The sequence below is a fragment of the Pinus tabuliformis genome, chromosome 4_1 (genome assembly GCF_031772625.1).
Source record: "Pinus tabuliformis cultivar Carrire ecotype Pingquan chromosome 4_1, CPIR1, whole genome shotgun sequence".
NCBI classification, from domain to species: Eukaryota; Viridiplantae; Streptophyta; class Pinopsida; order Pinales; family Pinaceae; genus Pinus; species Pinus tabuliformis.
Window position 1 is genome coordinate 434,811,004 of NC_142303.1, and position 8,577 is coordinate 434,819,580.

An 8,577-nucleotide genomic window follows, 5' to 3' on the forward strand; every position below is an offset into this window, starting at 1 on the left:
TATTTTGTACAAAATTTATAAATAAATAAATAAACTAAAATACTAATTATAAAATAATATTTATTAAGTAGAGTTTCGGCGTAAATCACATGAATTTAAAAGATGAATAGAGTAATAGAATTTGAATGGATATAATGATTTTAATTAAATAGAAAAGTCCAGGTAGTAGAGTTTGAATGGGTTTAAGGAAAATAAAAATATAGGAAAAAAATAAAGTAAGCTAATTTTATAAAATAACATTCAAAACCGTGGAATCCTTATTGATAAGGAAATAATGACCCTAACATGCGCAGCCACGTCCATTTCTATTGTGAGACGCGGGACATTTTATGTGCGAGTATCAATATTCACACCGCCTAATGATTTTAATAAAATGGAAAAGTCTATGTAGTAGAGTTTGAATGGGTTTAATGATTTTAATTAAATGGAAAAGTTCAGGTAGTAGAGTTTGAATGGGTTTAAGGAAAATAAGAATATAGGGAAAAAATAAAGAAAGTTAATTTTATAAAATAAAATAAAAAATTATCTTATTTTATTTAAAATAAATAAATTTAGACGTTAAATATAAAGTTTGAATTTTGATGGATTTAATAATTTTTAAAAAATGAAAAAGTTCAGTAGGTAGAGTTTGAATGGGTTTTAAGAAAATAAAAAATAAAATTTAATAATTATATTTAAAAAATAATTTATTTTATTTAAAATAAATAAATGATATATAAAATTAAAATAAATCAATTAAAAATATAAAATAGTAATATTTTTATAGTTGAAAAAAAGAAAAATACACCAAAACTTATAACCCACATTGTTACCAAAATACACATTGTTACCAAAATACTAAATCATTGAAAATGATGAGACCAATATAGATTTAGAAATGAACTCCAGTCATAAAGCGGTCATACATGTTGAACTCGAGGTCCGACAAGTGGTAGAGACATAATGGGTTGAATATTTGTCTCTCTGTCCATGAGAAACTCAATGTTGGATGAGGGTTTTACTTCCCGCACTTTAGGAGTTTTAGGGGTTGATTTCTTCATTTTGAGCATGAGAATAAAATTCTAGGTAGAAGGCTTGCAAATTACCTGGTTGACTAGGTGAAATATGGATGAACGACATTGGTAGACATCTGGAGTTGCCCGACAGGTGAACGACGTTGTAGACTAGTGGAACGGCGGGAGGATTCGATTGCAGGAAACATGATTTTGAATTCAAATGGCTAACGGGTCGAAACTTTATAGGAAAAAGGAAATAGTAACTTAATGTCAAGTATGGTCATAGGGGAGTGACACGTGGCAAAAGTTGATTGGGAGTGTGATAGGTTGACACATGGAGGGGTTACTTTACAGTTTTACCAACGAGCTCGCTTGTTGGTTTTGTTTGCACCTCGTCATAATGCATGGCGGGTATGGTCCCCACCTCTTCTCCAGCGGGTGGATGAGTGGGAGGCAAAATCCAACTGAGACCCTCCAAAGTTAGTCCAAGTCATCGATCTACTTATTGACCTTTCAACTCCAAGGGGTGGCGCTGACGTATTGGTCGTGCCAATTCCCCCCCCGCAATGCCTCAGAGGGTTGGTTAGGCTGTGATAAACGTTGATCCACCTGACACTTGCCCGACCTTTAAACATAGGCCCCACCTTTCACTTATGTTTGCCATTTTGATTTGTTGTGCCCGCTGGGGAAACATTTTTTGATATCCTCTCTTGCCTGAGGGCATTTAGTGCGTTGCTAGAACCAAATTCTATCCTTTCCACTAACCTAGATTGCATCTGTCCTTCTTTGCATCAGGGTGAAACATAGGGCCATTCACCACAAAAATAAAAAGCTATGACAGAGAACAACAAATACCATTCAAATCGATAACAGTTAAATGTCCTTTAAGAACTTTGATGTCAATTCATGATTTAGATGACTTATGGCTCCCAACGCATTATATGTGGCCCTATTGGCTTTGTAATGGATTCTAAAAGCTCTAAGAAACCGATTTTCTTTAATTGTTCCAAAACTGATGAGCATTATCTAGTTTTGATTTATCATATGTCTATTGTTTCATGAATTTTTTGAGTCTTATTGTAGGCCTGTTAGCACTAAACTTGTTTCTAAAATCTCTAGGAAAGCAATTTGTTTCACTTTTTGTGAAACTAACAAGTGTTATAAGGATTTGATTTATCATTCATATGATTTTTTTTAAGTTTCTAAGTTTTTTGGTATTATCATTATCAAAAATCTTTTTATAGTGAAGTATTTTTTTTAAGCCAAAATTCTTATTTTAAATGGGAACTTGACCATGAATTTGAAAGATGATTTCAATATTCGTGGAATTATTAATTTTATGTTTCACTAGACACTATCGTTGCATTTCCATAGAACTAATAATCCCAACAAAGGAGGAGGAGGAGGAGGGCAGGGAGTGGAAGAATTTTCTGTCACTCAAAATAGCATGACTTAATTGTTGCTATTTCGTTACTAACAACAACACAAATGGCTAACGGAAGCAATTGAAAAAGCATATAGGAATATTTATATGTAGTCTGTCAAGATATCTTAATGCTCAACCAAGATATCTTAATGCTTAGCCAATATATCTTAATGCTTAGCCAAGATATCTTAATGCTAATGAATAGCATATTGGAAATTTAGCAAATGATTGGGTGGCTAGAAGTTGAGTAGGATACCATAAGAACACACTAAGAAGAGCTCTTGCAAAACACGAATGGAGCAATCAGACCTCCATTCTTGCAACAAAATCAGTAAAAGCACCAACCTCCAGGAACTAATGGTGATTTATAAATAAATTATTACCAAATTTTGTTACTTGGTCAACCAATTTTTAAATTCAACATACGTTAAAGGATATTTAATAAATTTTTCTTGACACAGTAAAACAAATACTTTATCAAAACATATAGTAGAAGATTTCAATAACCTTGCATCACTCATACTTTGTTCATGTTCATGTTCATGGAATACAAATTTTGTAAATTATGCCAAAATGGATCATCAAACCAATGTATATGTTATATGTGAAAGTATTTGATTTTTCTTCTAATGTAATCAAGTTGTACAATTGCAAACAAATGGATCTTGTTCTCTTCTCTAGAAAAATGTTACATGATAACAATTACAAATAGGCAATCATTCCTTCCTTTAGGAAAGTTACAAGCTGGCATTAACTTGTCTTGTTTCTTTGTTTAAAAAGGCATTTGTGATGGAAAAGTGTATGTAAACATAACATTTGTGTGAAGGATATATGTTTTCTAATATTATTTTACTAATCATAGGATTTTCAAATTTGATAGATCAATAAAACAATGTAGGAATCACATTGCAAAAAAGTAGACAGGACATAACATAATGAAATAGCTACACATTGTTGCCAATGTTAGAGTATATATTATGTTAGTAAATAGCGTAGTAGACATCATAGAACTCAAACGAACAAATTCATTGAAATGTGTCTTTATACAATGTTAATAGCTATAGATAAGGTTTTATATGTCTTAACAAACCAAAATAACTCTCTAGCAATGGTCAAATTCTCCAAGCAAAAATTAGAAGCTGGTGTTAAGATTGGAACGGTGGACATGTGGATGAGCAAAAGTGTGGACACCCCCACCACCCCTCGCCAATAGCCAATGAGAATTCAGTATTACTTGTTATCAGTTACAAGGATATCTATATTTTTTGTAGAACACTTCTTGATTTTGACAACTTGATAATACTAATATCTCTAGAATACTATTAGTAGAGTATTTTACAATGCAACTAAAGAGAACCATACAATCATTAGATTTCTCAACAATGTAAACAAAGAGAATTTTCATTGTATACACAAAATCACGTTTTGATGGTTTATTGTAAATGTTATGTGTGAAAGTATTTTATTTCATTTTTTAATCTAATCAAATTGTGCAATTGCAAGTAGATATATCTTGTTCTCCTCTTTAGGTAAAGTTACATGCTAGCAATTACAAACATACACATATCATTACTTCCTTTAGGAAAAGTTACATGCTAACATCATCTTGTCTTATTTCTTTGTTTAAGAATTCATGTTAGCTGCCAAAACTCTATGCAAACATAAACTATGTCTCAAGGAAAAATATTTTCTAATGTTCTTTTACTAATCATAGGATTTGCAAATTTAATAAATCAATAAAAAATGTAAGAAATCATATTGCAAAAGAGAAAATATGACATAAGACAATGAGCTAGCTACACATTATATGTTGTGATTGTTAGAGTATATATGATGTTACTAAATAGAATAATACAAAACATGGAACTTAAACAAATAAATTCACTGAAGTACATATTTATATAATGTTAATAACTTTATAAAAGGTAATCATAAGTTGAAATTAGATCCCAACCATCCAACAAATCGAAAAACCTCTCTAGAAATGGTCAAATTCTTCAAGTAGAAATTAGAAATTAGTGTTAATATTGGAACTATGAAGATGCATTGATGTGGATGTTTGAACGCCCCCTCATCCCTCATGACTAGTCAATGGTAATTCGATCTTACTAATTATTAGTAACATGGATATCCACACTTTCCATTGAACACTTCTTCATTCTAATAACTCGACAATAATACCATCTCATTATATGCACAAATTCATGTTTTGATGGTTTATTCTAAATGTGTTATGGATCTCCAAACTAGACAACAAATCAATAACAATTGATTTGTTCACACAATATTGTTGATAATTTTCTTTGATCATGAAATATTTTCTCTAGTTCAATGCCTCTTATACATAATATGTTGTAGTTTCATTGTTTACATGTATGATACGAGTTAATCAATGGAAATAAACAAAGTGATAGTTTTCCTTGCAAATGATACAATAAACCACAATTTCATCCATAGTTCTAGCAGTTGTAACTGGACTACTTCATTTCACACATACAATCTCAAAGGGATTCACATATGCACTAGTTGTTGTTAGTAGTCCTTGCAAGTATTGCAAAATTGATATATAAAATTGAGACTTAGCAACTTGAAATCAAATCTCTCTCTCTCTCCTCCATTCGGGGTGTGAGTTGGAGGGAAATGCCACCATCATGGTGAATTAATGGGGGTATCCTCGAGGTAAAATCCCACCACCCTCCACATGCTTGAGGCATATGGTGTGGTGGTTATGGGCACATTTTATTTGATATCAAGATGCAAAAGAGTTGTGACGAAATTGATTTGCAAGTGATCTGATCTCCGACTCTCAAAACTATGTTCATGGTTTAGATTGTGGCAATGAAAGCTTCTTCTACCCCTTTGCATTAATTATTTAAAAAAACAATGTTCTTTAGCTGAATTTGATAATCACTTGAACCTATATTGCCTTATATTGCTATTTTTTAATTAATTTTGAACTTTACCATCACTTTCACTTCCGCACTTTGAAAAATCAAAGAGAGAGGTGTACAATAGAAGTGTGTGAGAGGGGAAAAGTTCATGTTGCTTGTTTCACACACCCGTTCTCCACACAACACTTATTTATCATAAGCATTACAAAGACAAATCAAACAATCAAAAAAGAATATATGGATACCATAGTAGGAAAACAAAAATCTCAAACACTTGACAATGTTGGATGCATTTGTAAATGAAACTAACTATTAGTCTTTCTGAAAAAAGCTTATTAAAGACTTGTGTGAGGAGTAATTTATTAAAATTTTAAAATATACATTGTGCAGAGGAAAAATGTTGACTCGATATAATACCTACTTTTTAACAAACTCCCCGCACACAATTTCTCTTCTAATTCACAGACACCCTTCCTCTGCACAACAAAATAGTAGCATTTTCATATTAAATTAATATATAAAATATTCCTCCGCATATTTTTTCAGCCTCGCCCCCACTCATGCTCCCCACCCTACGCCCCCACTTGTATAAAGGATTTGGAACCCCATTAGTTTTGACATCATTGGGAAGAGCAATGGCAGTGTTAGAGGAGTCACCAATGGAATGGCCACTCACAAAATCGATCTTTTTAAACCATGCCTCAACTCCACATATTAAACTAGCCTTGTCCGGAGTGTGAAGGAAGAAAGCTTCATTCAATATAGTCTTTTCGCTCTAACAAACTCCCCCCACACAATTTCTTTGCGCACCTTTTCTCCGGCATTTCTTGCACACCCTTTCTCCTTCCTCTGCATATCTTTTCGACACCTCCCCTGCTCAGTTAAGGGACCTGCAACCCTGTCAGTTTTGGCATGATTGGGCAAACCAGTAGTAGTGTGACAAAACAATGTCAAAGCACTCACTCACAGAATCGTCACTCACAAAATTAAGTTTTTTTTAAATGATTTGTGAAGCACTGACAAATACCAAAAATAAATCACCCTCCATTAAAAGAATTATGTTGTATCAACACTTGTTTAACCAATAGAAAATTAGAAATAAAATTTCCAGAAATTAAAAAAAAAAAATTTAAACTTATAAAAAAATAAAAATATTTAACATTTTCCTAAAATTTTAAATAAAATTATAAACACTCAAGAAATTAATCAAAATTCAATAGACTTTCACTCTAAAAACTAATGTTATAATCCCTTGCGACAAATACTAATAATCATGAATATCTTTCTCTCTTATAATCCCTTGCGATACAAATACTAATAATCATGAATATCTTTCTCTCTTTTTTTGGGTCCATTTCCTTCGAATAAAATATATCAGCGTAAACCAAAAGATGCAATAGTGAATGTCTAACTTATGGAATAGCTACATTCAAAACGGATAGCTCAAAGTTTATCGAGAAAAGTAAGGTGATTAAGAAAGTGCCACGTAGATTGTACTCATTATTTGGATTATTTTATGTGTACTTGTGAGAAATTATTTTATGTGTACTTGTGAGAATAGATAACGTAAATAATTTTTTTCATTAATAAAAAAAATTAATAAAATTTTGACCACATAAATATATATAAAATATTTCATGCACATGTCCAATGAAAATAGCTCAAGGAGTGTGGTACATGTTTCAAATCTCCAAAAATATAATATAATTTAGATTAATGTGTTTTGCTTAAAAAAAATGGAAAAATTTAAAAAAAAAATTATACACATTAATAAAACATTTTATTTTTGTATAGACCGAACTCATTATTTAGAATATTTTTATATGAAATTGTAAAATTAACACTGGCTAGGAACAAATTGATATATTACTAGTTTAAGTATGTCATTAAAAACATGTTTAAATTAGATTAATTTATACCAAAGTAAACGATTTTTGTTTCAAACTCATGTTTATTTAAATTATTTTGTACAAAATTTATAAATAAACTAAAATAACATTCAAAACCGTGGAATCCTTATTGATAAGGAAATAATGACCCTAACATGCGCAGCCACGTCCATTTTATGTGCGAGTATCAATATTCACACCGCCTAATCTATCAACGTCATCATATGTTACGCAGCAGCGAAATTCCGTTCTCGAATTCGCAACAAAACCCTCCTGGGTCCCCTCATTCAATTCGCGTTTTCAACAGCTAACAATGGTCTCCCTTTGAATGTCGAATTCACTACTATCGGACATCTCTCACGCGGTTACTGCGTTTACCTGTAACTCGTTCCAGTACTTGGCAGGAGCAGCATGCGGAGGATTATCCCAACGACTGGATCTAGCGAGTTTCGAGGGCCATCTCCAAAAGTTTTGCCGGATTCCGCTAGGGTTGGATGACCACTGAATAACGAGGGGAATCTTGCGTGAATGAATTTATACTGATATTTTGTTTTCATCTTCAATATCAAATTTCCCAGATACCCGTTGTCATCGTTGTCATCGGTTTGTGTTGTGCTTCTCAATCCCCATGCATGCAGAAATTAGCACACTCAGTGCTGTAGCGGAACTTTTAGTAAATTTTATTTTTGTATACATAAAGTTTGAATGAGTTTAATGGGTTTAAGAAAATGGAAAAAAAAAATGTATAAAGTTTGAATGGGTTTTCAAATTGGAAAGGTGTTGTAGAGATCTCTATGTCTGTCCACCTTTGTTTAAATGGACAAATTACATTACTAATTTGAAATTTTTGGGGATTATTCTTTCTAATGTTGAAGAAGGTTTTGTTTGGGCAAGGTCATTGTAAAAGAAGCTTACAACCTCATTACTTTGACTTTGGTTAGCTAGGCTCTAAATAGAATTCCCCCCTTAAGCTGAAATGTTTTTCTTGGTTGGTAGTTCACAAGTATCTTCGTTTAGGAGAACTTCCTTAACTCACATGGAGAGGACATTAACCACTTTTTCATCCAGTGCCCTTTCTCCTTTTCAGTTTGGATCGAGATTTTACACACGTTAGAAGATCCACCTCCTTGGGATCCCTCCTCCACAGCTAGACAGTGGGGACCACTCCTGTCTTCTTCATCATCTGGGGCATTTGGCGGTCTGGGAACGCTCTTATATTCGAGAATGAACAGCGTAATATCCTACAAGATTATTAACTACCACCATGAGTTTTGTGCACCCTTATCTTGCAACATCCCGCTTATTCCTCCACCTTGAGTCATTCTCGGTTAGCTTCTTTGATGGGGCCTCTTCTTTCAACCTGTGTGAATTTAGAA